This window comes from Schistocerca piceifrons, chromosome 4 (assembly GCF_021461385.2).
Source record: "Schistocerca piceifrons isolate TAMUIC-IGC-003096 chromosome 4, iqSchPice1.1, whole genome shotgun sequence".
Lineage (NCBI taxonomy): Eukaryota > Metazoa > Arthropoda > Insecta > Orthoptera > Acrididae > Schistocerca > Schistocerca piceifrons.
Genome location: NC_060141.1, coordinates 364,682,680 through 364,698,826, shown reverse-complemented (window position 1 = coordinate 364,698,826; position 16,147 = coordinate 364,682,680).

Below are 16,147 nucleotides of genomic sequence, written 5' to 3'. Positions count from 1 at the left end.
CACTGTGTATGTAGAATATTTGGTTGTGAGTGACTGGGTGCATTCGAGTACAGTGCTATACTATACCGTCCAACTAACGTGCTGTTCTATCTCGCACATAAGAATAATAATTACGAAGGACTGTCTCCGTCCATCCAATGGACGTCTAGCACAGAAAATAGCGGAACTGGGATGATTATGTGCCGTCATCGCCTATCTTCAAGAGTATAAAAGGAGGTGTGATACAGGTAGCAGGATGCCTTGGTTTGTTGTTGTTACTGGAGAATCTAGCAATATTGTTACGAAATATCGGTAATATAACTTGCATCGAAGATGTTATGGTCTTCAGCAGTGTGAATTTCAGTGTTCTTACATCCCACACACAATCGTTTTACGAAGAGTTTTTCGCTTTTGCAGGGCTGCAGCACTGTCGACAATGACATTCGTTTGAAATTGAGACTTCATGATTGGTAATGTGTATGCATAGTCTCCATATGTATGTGCGTAGGGCTGTCAGCGGTGGACGATCGCGGTTGGAATGCATAACTTTCTAACTGTTGGTCTATAAATTACGTTACTGGGGATGCGCACTCTGTAGGTACGGAGAAGGGAAATTCTCATGTTCCAGGATGCTAAGTGCAGTCGACATACTGTCAGCTCACGAATAACTTATTACAGGGCTACAAAAAAGTACCCGTAATATACAGATTGTAGATGTCCTGAAAGAGTTCGGGGATGTATCAGAGTCGTAAGGTATAACCAAAAGTAGCAAAGCTCATCTGGTAAGCAGTAAGAGCAAATACTTATGGGAAAAGCATCAGAACAGCAGCAGAAATCAACTCTGTGCACTTGTCAACTCCCTGTTGTAGATCTTTAAACGGTAGAGTGGAATTCAAATGAACATATACAACTGTGTCAGACTTTGAGTTTCCATCAAGTGCCTCGCTGCATGAGACGGCAGACAAGCTCTGAGATGAGTCACAGCAGTGCACAGAGTTGTTTCCAGATTTCAAGTTTCCAACCTGCTGCATTCGTTGGGCCTCATGTGGGTAAGAGGCGAGTGTTACTACATTTTTCATGATCTTCCTATCCAAAATGCATATAGATCATCGGGAAGAGGGGAATTCCTAGGATTTTTCAGTAGGCTGATGTACAGGACTCGAAGATATCCTCCTACAAAATCAAACAATGCATCAGTATGCCAGTAGTATTACCATATACATGAGAAAAACTATCAAAAAGTATGAAAATGACATTAAATTGGTATAATTCGAGGAAAATCTGGTATAATAACTACAAATCGGTGTGAAATACGTAAAACTGAGGAAAATACGACGAAATATGTTAAACCGCAAAAATCTTGCAAAATTAAATAAATCGACTGAGAATACATAAAATCAGGGAAAAAGTACCATAAAATACAGGTAAGTAAGGTGTATTGGGTATACTCAGACACTCAAGAGAGAGGAAAACTTAAAACTTATGCTCTGTTTGCATTCAGACGTAACACTTCGCCTGCCCCTTTAAACTACGCGGGTTGTCGTAACACATACTTCAACAAAGCTGATGTATTACACAGAGGCGCTATATCACAGCAGGTGAAACATATGTATCCCAAACCAGAACCGAATTAAGGTTGGTTCTCACAAGCAATGTTATTCCTCTTTCCGGTTGACGTTAGATAGTTTTCCTCACAAGAGAATAATCAAGCCATTCTGTAGGACCGATGTCACATATATCACCTTTAATAGTGCAAAGGAATTGCTATATTATCATACACGTTAATATTATCTGGTATATAAGGACTAAGCGTGTAGGATGAGGGGCAGTGTGTGTGTATTATCCTGCCCATTCGTCTGATGTAGGGTGCTTTAAGGCATTCAGCTCTTCGGTCGTGTCATCACAAGGAGGAGAAATAGGTTTTAATATTATCTGTCTAAAGGAGAACGGATACATTCCGTTCACTAAATAAATCAGGTGAGAAAAATTATTACTCCACAGAGAAATAAGAACTGCCTCGTTTTTTATTTTACTGATTGAAACAGGAACAAATGTCAATTACTTCCTGCATATTATATTATATGTCCTCAAATAACGTTCTCTAAGGAATAAAAGTATATACAGTGTATTGAAGAAAACCTTCGATGAAATATATTTATTTACTTATTTGACCTGATTTGATTGTTCCTTCAGGTCCTCACTTACATGGGATCGGAGATTCACACATGCAGTACCTTTTTTTACATAATAGTGACCTAAGAAATAACGTCTTGGTTCAATATTCAGAGTACAAAAAAATAGATTGTCACCAGCGAAAAAATGCATCTATCGGAACACAAAAAAGGCGAATATGCTCTCATTTGAAATGCTCTGATTGAAGAGTAGGATGCCGTCTGCCTTATTCTACCTTCCTTGGTACCATTAAAAACGTTCCCAAAAATTTTGGTATGCGAAAATATTGGCGCTCTTTTTAACATACAATTCACCTCTCACTCCCACAAGCTCCCCTAAATGTAGCTCTCTCTCACTCACTAGTACATCACTGTAAGTTGCTCACACACATCCACTCCCACTGGCCCATTCTCACTCTCTCATTCAGCCCATTATCTCTTCGTGTCTTTCTAACTGCCACAGTCTCCTGCGTTCTGTGCTACTACTGCTGTCTCCTCTCACTGTCTCCCTCTTGCTCTCTCTTACTACTACTGTCTCATTCATTTCTTCCCACTGCTGCTGTCTCTTCTCCCTGTCATACACTGTCTCTCATTATTACTGGCTCTCATCCTCTTCCACTTTCTCCTTCTCTTTATTTCTATTGCACTGCACTGTCTCCTTGACTATCTTCCTAGTACTCCTCTGACACTGTCAACTACGTTCCACTGTCACTGTGTGCCTCACTTTCTCTCACACTACCATTGTCTCCTTCGCTCTTTCTACACCAGAACCACCGTCTAATATCTTCCAGTATATATTATTTCCTTCCCACTACCATTGTCTCCTCTCTCAACATAAAAAAGAGCGAATATGTTTGTATGCCGTAATTTTTGAGAAAATTTTTTAAGGCGCTGACGAAGGTAGAATGAGGTAGCTGGTACCCCACATTTCGTCAGTCTTTTAAACAAGAGCATATTCGCCTCTTTTGTGTGACGATAGGAGCGTTTTTCAACTGGTTCCCCTCTTTTTGTTCCTCTTTTAGGGTTTATCTCTCATATGTTTAAAAGAAATTTGTGGGTAACAATTTGATAGTTTGCTTATGTTAAACTGAAATAACGCAAAACTAATTTTACACCTCAGACAGGATTTTAGGCGCACAAAAATTTTGCATGCGCTTTCGTGCTACAACATGGTGTTCCCAGAAACTTTCTGATGGTAACGGAGACACTACAGCACATTTCTCCGCGCTGTCACTTTATTCGTTACGTTTTCGCCTCACACCGGTTTTTACGTGTAAGTGTAAGGTAACTTTGAATCTCTGTATCACGGAACTGGGTGAAGATATCAAGAAAATTTTCAAGATCGTTCGAGATTGGAAACAAAAATATATCGTAAGAATTTCAGTCTTTTGCCGTGCATAGCCGTCTTGGAAACCGCGGCTCGGTTTTAGTACGAAAAAATTGTAAAAAAACTTTTTTGGGGTTTCCTAATAAGCCGCCCATGAACTAATGGTGCCTCCGTAATCCCGTTCAGGCCGATCCTAGACCACACCAAAAAAAAGTCATGTCTAAACAGGAGGGATTGTGCAATATTCATTTCTTGATTTATACTGTATGATAGTGACAAGTGACACTAAGATGCTCCTTTTGTTGGGTGTACAAATGGTCCCTAGCCAAATGGCTTTCAAAAGCACTTGACCCTACCTTCCTATCAAGCGCCGTTTTCATGCGCGGAGTTTTGGAACACATTAGGCACCGACAAAAATTCGCATACATGTAATTTTATAAATAACAGTCCATTGTTGTCACCATGAAAGTGGACTTGAAAGAATGAATAGTTGAATAAATCAATTAATAGAGCCATTTTCGCAGCCAGTCGAACTGCGTGTGACAGCTTGATCCGGGCAACTGGGGCCGCAGGTGTTGGGATCGGCCGGCGCCTCCTCCTTCTAGTTACGGTACGGTACTACCCGTGTCGTGTTTTGTTAAGATCGCTATCTGGGCGCGTCGCTGCGCCGTTAGTTACGGCCAGGACTGGACGAGGGCTGAGCTCTGGAGGAGCGGACAGGCTTATCTGTCCAGGTCGATAGCAATTCATTAATGCGAACATCCCACAACAGGGTGCAGTAGGGCGGGGGGGGGGGGGGGGGGCAGGTGGGGAATGGGAAACGGAAAGAGTAGAGGGTGGCGAGATGCTATCTGCGCGGCCACCGCCGGGTCGGGCTGACGGATTTAGTGCAGCCGCCTGCCCCGGCCTGTTGTGTGGCCGATCGCGGCGTAGCGCAGCGTACAGTCTCGCGTAGCTCAGGCTGTCGCGGGTTCGGTTACTGCCGTCGACTGCCGATCGTAAATCCAGCCGTCATTTGGCCTTCTCTCTGTATCTGACTGGACAAACGGCTTCGCGTTCGTTCTTTTGTAGTTTGTTCTGTCTCTCTCCCTCTTTCTCTGTCACTTTCTCCGACTTACGAGCCTTAGACCCCTCTCTAAACGGCTGTGAAGTGACCGTCGTGGCGAAGCCTAACCAAATCATAAATGAAGTCAATTTTTCCCTAAATACACTACTGGCCACTAAAATTGCTACACCACGAACATGACGTGCTACACACGCGAAATTTAACCGCCAGGAAGAAGATGCTGTGATATGCAAATGATTAACTTTTCAGAGCATTTACACAAGGTTGGCGCCGGTGGCGACAACTGCAACGTGCTGACATGAGGAAAGTTTCTTACCGATTTTTCATACATAAACAGCAGTTGACCGGCGTTGTCTGGTGAAACGTTGTTGTGATGCCTCGTGTAAGGAGGAGAAATGCGTACCATCACGTTTCCGACATTGATAAAGGTCGGATTGTAGCCTATCGCGATTACGGTTTATCCTATCGCGACATTGCTGCTCGCGTTGGTCGAGATCCAATGGCTGTTAGCAGAATATGGAATCGGTGGGTTCAGAAGGGTAATACGGAACGCCGTGCTGGATGCCAACGGCCTCGTGTCACAAAGCAGTCGAGATGACAGGCATCTTATCCGCATGGTTGGAACGGATCGTGCAGCCACGTCTCGATCCCTGAGTCAACAGATGGGGACGTTTGCAAGACAACAACCATCCGCACGAACACTTCGACGACGTTTGCAGCAGCAGGGACTATCAGCTCGGAGACCATGCCTGCGGTTACCCTTGACGCTACATCACAGACAGGAGCGCCTGCGATGGTGTACTCAACGACGAACCTGAGTGCACGAATGGCAAAACGTCATATTTTCTGATGAATCCAGGTTCTGTTTACAGCATCATGATGGTCGCATCCGTGTCTGGCGACATCGCGGTGAACGCACATTGGAAGCGTGTATTCGTCATCGCCATACTGGCGTATCAGCCTGCATGATGGTATAGGGTGCCATTGGTTACACGTCTCGGCCACCTATTATTCGCATTGACGGCACTTTGAACAGTGGACGTTACATTTCAGATGTGTTACGACCCGTGACTCTACCCTTCATTCGATTCCTGCGAAACCCTACATGTCAGCAGGATAATGCACGACCGCGTGTTGCAGGTCGTGTATGGGCCTTTCTGGATACAGAACATGTTCGACTGCTGCGCTGGCCAGCACATTCTCCAGATCTCTCACCAATTGAAAACGTCTGGTCAATGGTGGCTGAGCAACTGGCTCGTCCCAATACGCCAGTCACTACTCTTGATGAACTGTGATATCGTGTTGAAGCTGCATGCGCAGCTGTACCTGTACACGCCATCCAAGCTCTGTTTGACTCAATGCCCAGGCGTATCAAGCCCGTTATTAAGGCCAGAGGTGATTGTTCTGGGTACTGATTTCTCAGGATCTATGCACCCAAATTGCGCGAAAATATAATCACATGTTAGTTCTAGTATAATGTATTTGTCCGATGAACACCCGTTTGTCATCTGCATTTCTTCATGGTGTAGCAATTTTAATGGCCAGTAGCGTAATAATAATAAGTGTGCAATATGTATCTTCTGCGAATAAATGACTCTACCGATCTTCTTACCTAAACGATGATTGATCGATACTAAGTAATGCATATCACACACAACAAAGAAAACTTTTCGTTGTCTTTGTTGTGTGAACCAAGAAATTTTTGAGTAAGTGAACCCCAATCAATTAAGTTATTTCCAAACTCGGTTGCCGGGCCGGGCGGGGTAGCCGTGCAGCCTGAGACGCCTTGCCACGGTCCGCGTGGCTGCCCCCATCGGAGGTTCGAGTCCTCCCTCTGGCATGGGTGTGTGTGTTGTCCATACCGTAACTTAGTTTGAGTTAGATTAAATAGTGTGCAGGCTTAGGGACCTCAGCAGTTTGGTCCCATGAGACCTTACCACAAATTTCCAAAAAATTCTGTTACCGGTTCAAAAACACACCGATTCGATGCTAGGAATGTAAAAACTTCGGTAGTTCTCATATGAAAATCTAGTTGAGATGCTAAGAAAACCTAAGTTGGAATCTTCGGAAAACAGGGGACGCTCTACTCGCGCAATCCCGTTGGCTGAATCTAAATAACCAGTTTTCGTGAACACACTTGTTTCACAATCAGGCAGACAATTCATAAAGCTTTTCTTCTCATTAGCAGTTGTATATATCCATTTCAAACCATATAAAACTTCAGACAACATTACTCTTTCTCTCTCACATTACATGAATAAGGCAACAAAACTGAAAATAGTTTTCCAAATTACCGACCGTCAGCTATAGTAGGATAGGAGTCATACTTCCTAGAGAGTCAGATTCATAATTTTGTTCGCGAGCACAATCACCTGGCGAAAACATCGGTTCACTGGTTGTTGCATCAGCCGGTTCCCCAGATTCATGTATCGTCCATCACACAAGGAACCCCCTGAGTGCGAGTTCGCAAAAGGCCAATGATGTTTACAGCATTCGACCCCTCACATTGTCTACCGTGCAACCACAATATTGGTTGATAATGCCAACAGGAGGCGGGACTGGAGGTATCCAGTGGTGAGAGCAGCATGAGGTTACGGAGCACAGCTGAATTTCTTATTTGACGACTAACTCACAACAGTGCTACATTGCCAGTGGTGTTGATACAAAACAGAGTAATGGCAACGATAAACAAAGAAAAAACTGCATTACATTTGCAACAGTTCCCGAAGCTAACATTTCGTCAGAAAGGAATTTTTCAGAGTGAGAAAGAAGTGGCATATGAAGTATTTACGTTTCTGCAGGATCAATCAGCGGAATGTGTGGTGTAGTATGCGCTCGACTGTGCCGACAATGTACGTGAGGGGTACAATGATGACGATACGTGCTTAACAAGTCAGAGTATCATGTAGTTCATCATCCTTGTTGGACACGGAGCCACAGATCCCGTCTCCAGTGAAACGTAGTAAAGAACAATCGTTGTGCAAGGAGTGGTTGCTAAACACAGTTACATACATGGAGGATTATCGGTGGTATAGTAAAAAGACAATTATGAACAGATTAGGAATAAATTCTCAGCAGTATTGTCGTGTCGTGTATAAGAACAACTACGGATGTCCAAGGGAGGACAAGAGACACTTCTCGCAAAAACCGGCGTTTGCGCGTCTGAAGGATGCTCGATACAATTAACAGGATGTGCATGATAGCGACGTACTACGTTGTGCACATCAAACGCGCGCGACATAGATTATAGTAATTTCAAAGGAAGCACTCGATTGTTGCAGAACTTCAAACAGTACTACAGAACTGGAAGACGAACTTCAAACAGTACTACAGAATTGGAAGATGTTACGTCATTTGACGATGCACAGCAAACTGTGGAATCTGCCCGAAAATTTGTAGATTAGGTAAACAAATTTATCGCGTGGTTCAGTAAGGAATTTGTTTTCGACTCCGATCAATCAGGATTTGAAGAGCAGACGCATATGAAAGGAACCCTGGAAATTAGATGTACCAAGGGAGTTGCATCAAGATCAACCAACACAAATGCCTTAACTCATGCGTGTATAATTACGCCGATTATTAACGTGGATATTAAATTAGCTGTAAAATTATTTGTTGTGCTGCGAGAAGTTGGAGGTGCTCCACCCCCTACGAATGTTTCTCGTGTGCGTGATCTTGCAAGGGAAGTAAGGAATATTTACGTCAAAGCAAGCAAGAGTGGGAAAAACGACATAAGAGAACTACAGTGGTATGAGCCCTGTTTTTGGCAAATAGTTACTCAAAATAACTTGCTTTTGCTTGATTACTTGTCTGCGCATAAAAAACTTACTTCTTTAGAGCAAACTATTCCTCCTAAAAAGTGTGTGACATTGCAGTTCATACCACCTGGAATCACTGGGCAAATTCAGCCTCTGAATGTCTGTTTTCTCCGTGCCCATAAAATATAATATCGTAGTATCTACAGCTACGCCTTAAAGGATAGCCGGTTTCATTTAAGGTACACGACACATTGTTTCTCGCTCGGTTGCATACCATCACACTCCATCAGTTCTCATCACCACGATGCACCGATATGACTCTATATGCATTCTTTAAGAGTGAATAACTAGCTGAACGTCCTGCACGGTTTATAACTCCCAAGCAGTTCGCCTTCGATCTTGATGGTGCCAACATTTCTGATCACTGTGACGCGCCATTCTTCATTCGGTCTTCATGGTACAGGTTAATGGTTTCTTTTGAACATTTCTCGAATGTCGATGATGTCCATTTTGTGAAGTGTAATACACACATCCCATGGAAGATTGATCTCTGAACCTCCCAGACACTCATTATTTGTCGCTCTACTGATGCGTGTGGTGGGTCAATAGCAACTCTTTATTTTTCCTGAATGAGATTTTCACTCTGCAGCGGTGTGTGCGCTGATATGAAACTTCCTGGCAGGTTAAAACTGTGTGCCAGACCGTGACTCGAACTCGGAACCTCTGTCTTTCGCGGGCAAGTGCTCTACCATCTGAGCTACCCAAGCACGACTCATGACCCGCTCACACAGCCTCAATTCTGCCAGTACCTTGTCTCCTACCTTCAAACTTCACACAAACTCTTCTGCGAACGTTGCAAAACTAGCACTGCTGAAAGAAAGGATATTGCGGAGACATGGCTGAGCCACAACATGGGGAATGTTTCCAGGATGAGATTTTCACTCTGCAGCGGAGTGTGCTCTGATAGAAAACTTCCTGGCAGATGGTAGAGCACTTACCCGGCAAAGGCAAAGGTCCCGAGTTCGAGTCTCGGTCAGGCACACAGTTTTAATCTGCCAGGAAGTTTCAATATTTTTCCTCTCCTAATTTTTAATACAACACTTTCAAACTCACGCTACAAAAGATTGAATTTGGGACCTCGCATTCAAGGGGTTACTTGTTAGCCATAAGTCGAACGTCAGCTGCACGTTTCTCTGTCCTACCTGATGTCTTGGCAATCCATGCACGGTGTTATAGGATAGTAGAGCAGCAACTAACGGATGCAGCTTCCGTCGCCGCGCTGTCCGCATCGCCACCAACTGCAGAGCCCACCGTTCTCCCCGCTGCGTGTGTCAGTGCCCAGCAGTACCGTACTGGTCGGCTCGGTCACCACGGTTACTTGCAGACATCCAAGCCACGCTCGTGCTCACCGCTCTGTCCGTAACACCACTCTTCAACTCAGCTCCCTCTGCTCCAAACACTCAATATCGATTGTATAGACCAGCTATTTAGCTTGTGGCTCTGAAAAACAGCCAAAAACTACTGCTCGATCCCAACCTAGCTAGTTTGATACTTCGAAACGGCTGAAAGTACAATACGCCACGAACTCTACTGTTTGGTAATTGCTTCTGTCTCTAGACGTGGTCGATCCTCCTGTTCTTTGCTCTCCCTCCTTCCACACAGCCTGCCGCTGATGCATAGTGCACACTTCTTGCAACAATATGAGTCCAATCTCTTCTCATGACATACCAATGTCAATGAAGTACCGGATGGTTATAATTAAACTTTCCCTATTTAACAAGTTATCACACGGAAACTAATTACCGTACGAGTACCAAACTTGGCAGCACTAATGTCCAGAGTATGGGGTGCATGATTTCAATCCGTCATAGCGCAGCCGTCCAGTTCCAACTATGGCCACCAGGTGATTCATAGTCTCACACACCTGACCAGTCACAGTCCAATTGTTGACGTGTCAACATGAGCTTGCACAAAAGGAGCAGGGCATTACTGGTGAAGCTCTGTTATCAAAACTACAGTAATGCTGCAGCTGGACATCGAGAATATCGTCAGCTGAAAAGATTATGGAATCATCGTCTTTCTCCACCTGCTGAGCTTAGCATGATGAAGAAGTTCGAATCAACTGGAGAACTGGGCGTCGCTCTAGGAAGAGGCCGACCGGTTGCACCACAAGTGGTTAATGAAATCGATGTTGCTATGGCAGACAACACTGCGCGCAATTCCCTATCGTCAGATAGTGCGTGCTGTGTCACATCAGTTGAGCATCCAGTGGTCCACTGTACTGAAGGTGCTTCGAACCATTCTCAAATGGTATCCGTGCAAGATCCATATCGTGCAGCAGCTTGCACCACAGGACGCACAACGACGTGTTGACTTCGCTCTCCACTTTCTCGCAAGGACTGAAGTTCACGAGGGCTGGCCCTGGGCCATCCTATGGACAGACGAAGCTCGTTTTTTGTCTGACAGGTGCGGTGAACACACAGAATTGCTTAGAGTGGGGATCTTCACGTTTAGTCACTGTGCATGATGTTCCTCTGTATGATGAACGTGACAACGTCCTCAATCCTCCGTCGCGCCAATGTCCAATTTCACTTTTTGTTTCCTGTTTTCAAATTTATGTCTGTGTCGTCGTGTTGCAATAGCGTGTTGTAAGGAAGGGATCTATAATGACAGTTGATTATGCGCAACTATTCTATTAGCAGCGGAAAGGAAGTAGCTTTCGAGTGGAAACAGTAAACGTTTGACGACAAGACGACAAGTCAACCTAATCCTTCACCTGAAAACACGCCTGATGTGTCATACACAGCATTAGTGACAGAACGTGTGTCATATGATAGGAATCTCTTACCGACGCACCTAATTTGTACGCCTGGTAAGTGAATGAGGTATGCCTGCTTGCCCGATGGAGGTATTCGTATGAATGTGGATGTGATCACTCCAAATGAAATGATGGGAACATAATAATTTGTCATATAAGCTGCAACAAATGTGCACAACTGTTCCACAATCACACAGCTTCTCTGTGCTTTGCCAAAATGAACTTGCGTTCCGTTTTGGAAGTTTTAACTCTTAAATTACTTTGTTGGAACTAGCTTACACCCGTTTTTTTTTTTTTTTTCATTTGTGCGAGACATCTGTGTGATACGCCTGCTCTCACTATTCATCACGTTTACTTGCGACAGTAAGGTATTTTTTAATGTATTCATACCACATGATTCATATTGTATAACCAATGTGTAGTAACAACGGCCAAGACTACAGAAAGATAACAAATATTTCAGTGACCGGACGGACGTTCGAAATATTGTGAACAAATAAAACTGAATGGTTCGAGGGAGCTGAACACTGCTCATCCGTTTCACAGCCAAACACCACGACCACTTAACCAGGTCGCGGCGACTATTCTGTTTTGCTCAATATTGTACTTGTCAAGCTTGGATGATGCACTATTTTGCATTTTTTTCACAGGTGAGTACACTTTCATCCTATTTTCATGCTTGATTTGTGTTCAGTTTTTGGCGGGCTGTCCACTGTGCCAACTTACCACGAAATCTGAGGGGGTGCGATGGGATGTTTCCCTTGTTAGGTGCCTTGCAATGTCCCCATTATGCAGGGTCAGTCAGGAGGAAAGGTACATGTTTTGAGGGGTGATGGTATTAGTGATTCTGAACAAAAAACTTCATATGGACGTTTGCCCTATTCCGAATTGTTTCCGAGATAGAACAATTTTAATATCATTTTTGTACGATTTTCTTGAATAACTCGAAAACCGCATCCTCCAGCGGAAACGTGTCGCATTAAAAAATTAAATTATATTAAATTTCATACAAAAATGGTCCTATTCATTTTTTCTCTAGAACTAATGGTTTGTGCGAAGAGAGCGCGAGAATGTTGAAAAACTCGCTCGACGCGCATGCGCTGTAGCTTTCGTAGTTTTTGTAGGCCAGTGTGAGGTAGTTTCCCGACTTGATAAACTACAAGTGCCCCGTATCAAACTGTTCGTCTCAACTTGCTACCTCAATATGCTACCTCAATACAGAAGGTAGCAGTTGCTGAAGTCACGGAAAATTGTCACCCAGCAGTTTCGAGACAGTAACACATTGTTCCACAAGTTTGCTCCTGGACTGCAGAAAAAACTGTTCATCTCTGTATAGAAGCCGCGACTAGAATCAGTCATGTCATAAACATGACTGTGTAACAGTGTGCAGAGATACGAAGTGTAATGATCTTATTGGTCGAAAACTGACAAATGTAGAGAGTGTAATCTTCTCGACTCGACACGCTACCACGGAGATACGTCTATGGAGAGAACGTCATATAGGAATGATGTAGAAAAAATCTGTCTTTGATCTGCAGAACAGCAAGACAGCACATCTCACTAACATCGGTGCTACAATCACACGAAAACTGCTATGCCACAACCTAGAAAAATACCTGGTCATGGGTATATTAGTGACCAGAAAATGTGATCAAATCCGGGCTGTAGAGCATATATCGCAAGCCACGCGAAACTACTAAATATAGGCAACAGTACGCAAACTATATGTCAGCACTGGAACTAACGAAATAGAAGGTGAAGATAAAGGAAGAAAAAAAGGAAGAGAGAAAAATAATAATGCTTTTATTGCAGTTGATGTGTGGTTGGCTGCTGCTGACGGCGTTCTCCGGACAATTATGTGTTCTTACACTTGCTAGTGGACACAATATATACAACACATGCTTCGACGGAAAACGAATGTAGCATCTGTTGTCCACGAAATAGCTGCGTCTTTTTATGGTCTTAAGTTAATGCATTTTTATCGCATACCCATTGGCACTGACAGTTTTCAACAGCCATTCACTCAAATTGGGTAGAAGGCAAGGGGTAATGTTCCTGAACTTCACGCTGAGCCGAGGAAAACCAGAAGAAATTGCTGAGGAAGAAGCTGTATTAGTAGATCACCTTTGCAAGAGTGTTGGATACCTCTCGGTATTACAGTTTAAGAACAACAAAAATAAAATAAATCCTATTTACACACATTTAAATATTTACAGGTCTGGTTCGGAAATGATGGGACAGATAGGCTGTGGCCTTATATTAGGAACCTTCCCGCCATTTGCTTGACGTAGTATATGGAAACAACAGAAAACCTAAATCAGATGCCCGGATGAACACTGGAGCCTCCACCCTCCAAAATATGAGGCCTATCTGTTTACAACAGTGCTGCCTCATTCAGATTACTTCTAGTGTAAAGTATTGTTTTAAAAGTAAGTTATATAATAATGTACGAGGCTAATGCTACACTGTTCAGTTATTTCTCACTCCCAGTGATTGCGTTCACTTAATACACTATAAAAACATTGTTACACATGTTACACTACATACACCATCAGCTGATGTCAGGACCAGAGACAATGTCCGGTTTCCATTTTGTGAACAACTTCCTACTTGCTAGCATGAAAAAATGAGTTAGTATTCCTCCATAACAAGTGAGATGTTGAGCTTAGAAAGAGGATAAAGTGTTAGTATTGTATATTACTCAGTTCTGAGAGTTAATTTTTTCCAGAAAAGGAAAAAAAAAAAGGAAAAAAAACATAGTGTGAAAGTGTTTTGCGAAGTGTGTGATGCTTTATTACCACTATTATCAAACCCCTTCATGTCTTATTTAAGTAATCTTTCAGTATATGGGATGTATTGCTTAGTAGGTAGTTTTTAACTGCCTGTTTAAATAAGTTTGTTTTAGTAATATCTTTCATGTCCTTGGACAGTTATTCGTACAGTTTTATTCCTTGGTAGAAAATTCTATTTTTAGTTTTGTGTTTATTCTGTTTTGGTAGATGTAACATTGGTCTAGCTCTTGCTCTATGTTGTTGGATACAGCTTTTTTGCAATAATTTTCAATTTTGTTTTTGATGAGTACAATTGAATGGTAATTGTAATCACATGCTGTAGTTAAAATCTGAGTCTTCTCAACAGATGTTTACAGTAAGCTTGACTACTGTTTTCGTTTATTATTGTTATGGCCATTTTCTCTAGTTTGAAAACTGTGTTGATATTTTGTGCATTTATACCCCAGGAAGGAACTCTATAGCTAAGGAAGTATGTGCATATGAATCGTATGTAATCAAAAGACACTGGCTGTTACACACTGATGGCAGGACTGTAAGGGGATAACATGCTGACACAGTTCGTTCGCAAGTTTCTTTGTGTGGTCAAATCAGTTCAACTGAGACACATACATTCCTACAAATTTTATGTTTGTTACAAAGTGTACAGTGATGCCATCTACATTTAATTTAACAGTGTCACTTTCCCTCTTCTAATTGAAACTCATGGCATTTGTTTTCTTTATGTACAGCGTCACTTTATTGCAAATGGGCCAATTATAACTTTCTAGAGGGATTCATCTGCTTTTTCTGTGAGGAGTACCTTGTTTTCTCAGTGATTAATATTGCTGTATTAGCAAAGAGAATTTTTCCCCATGACTAACACTATTGGGGCAGTCATTAACGTACATCAGAAACCGTATTGGCTCTAATATGATGCCCTGACGAGCTCCTATGTTAATTTATTTTGATTTTGAGAAGTGTTTTACTAAAGTTTTAGACTTACTTGAGGTATGTATTGCCTCTACACTTTGTACCCTGTCTGTTAGGGACTATAGGAACCAGTCATTAGCTATGCCTTTTATTTCTAAAGCTTCTAGCTTATTTAGTGGAATCTTTTGTCACAGTATCAAAAGCCTTAGAAAGAGCTAACAATACACCTGTGGTACACTCATCTTTGTCGAGAACACCAACTGTAATTTTTTTAATTCTATTATGTCTAATTCCGTACTTCTGGCACTCCAGAAACCAAACTGTGATTCGCTTGAAATGTGGTATTTATTCAAGTAATTCATTAATCTGTCTTCGTAACTCGTTCTAATATTTCTGGAAACGGTGACAACAGGGAAATGGGCCAGTAGTAATCTAATCTTCTGGATCACCTTTCTTTAGCAGATGTACAACACTTGCCTGTTTTAAATACTCTGGGACTTTCCCTGACGTAAATGATTCATTTATATTGTTTATTAGGAGCGCTCGTGTACTCTGTACACATTGATCCACTGTGCTCATTAGTACTTCATCTAAGGCTACTGACGCTTTATTTTTTAGGTTTCGTGCAGTTTTACTGACATCATGCTTTGTAGTTGGTAGCAACATCATTGCACTTAGTACTCAATTATTTACAGGTGATGTGTTGGCTTCAGGATATTTTATTGTAATCTCTGTCTAATACTTGAAAAATAATAATTCACATTGTTTGATAGGTGGTGTGGATCAATTATTACTTTATACCCCACTCTTATCAGTATCCTATTATCTTTTGTATGTCTCTCCCTGTTTCATTTTTATTGAACTCGCAAACTGTTTTGCTTGTATTCTCTGCACTGTATGTTACATCGTCATTAAATGATTTTTTTGCAACAATCAGCACTTTCCTATAAATCATTTTACCTCTGATAGAAATTTAAGAACTCTGTATCATTATGACTCTTTTTCATGGAATTGAGATACTCATGGGTTTGGGAGGACTTTTTGATGTCTGGTGTAACCCACTTGCTTTTTGCGAGACGTTGATATTCATGGGAGTGTATGCGGGAATTGTTTTTCGAAATTCAATTTAAATAATGTTGAGAATTTATAGAATTTCTTATTTACATTGGTTGCTGCATACAGTTCGTTCCAACTCTGACTTGCTAATTCTCGTAAAAAAATTTGTATTTTGAGATCTGATAAATTTGTTTTGTAAGTCTGCAGTTTATAGATTTTTTTCCGTGCCCTATTTTACTCTTATTATTTGAAAGAAATGGTGTGAGAGACC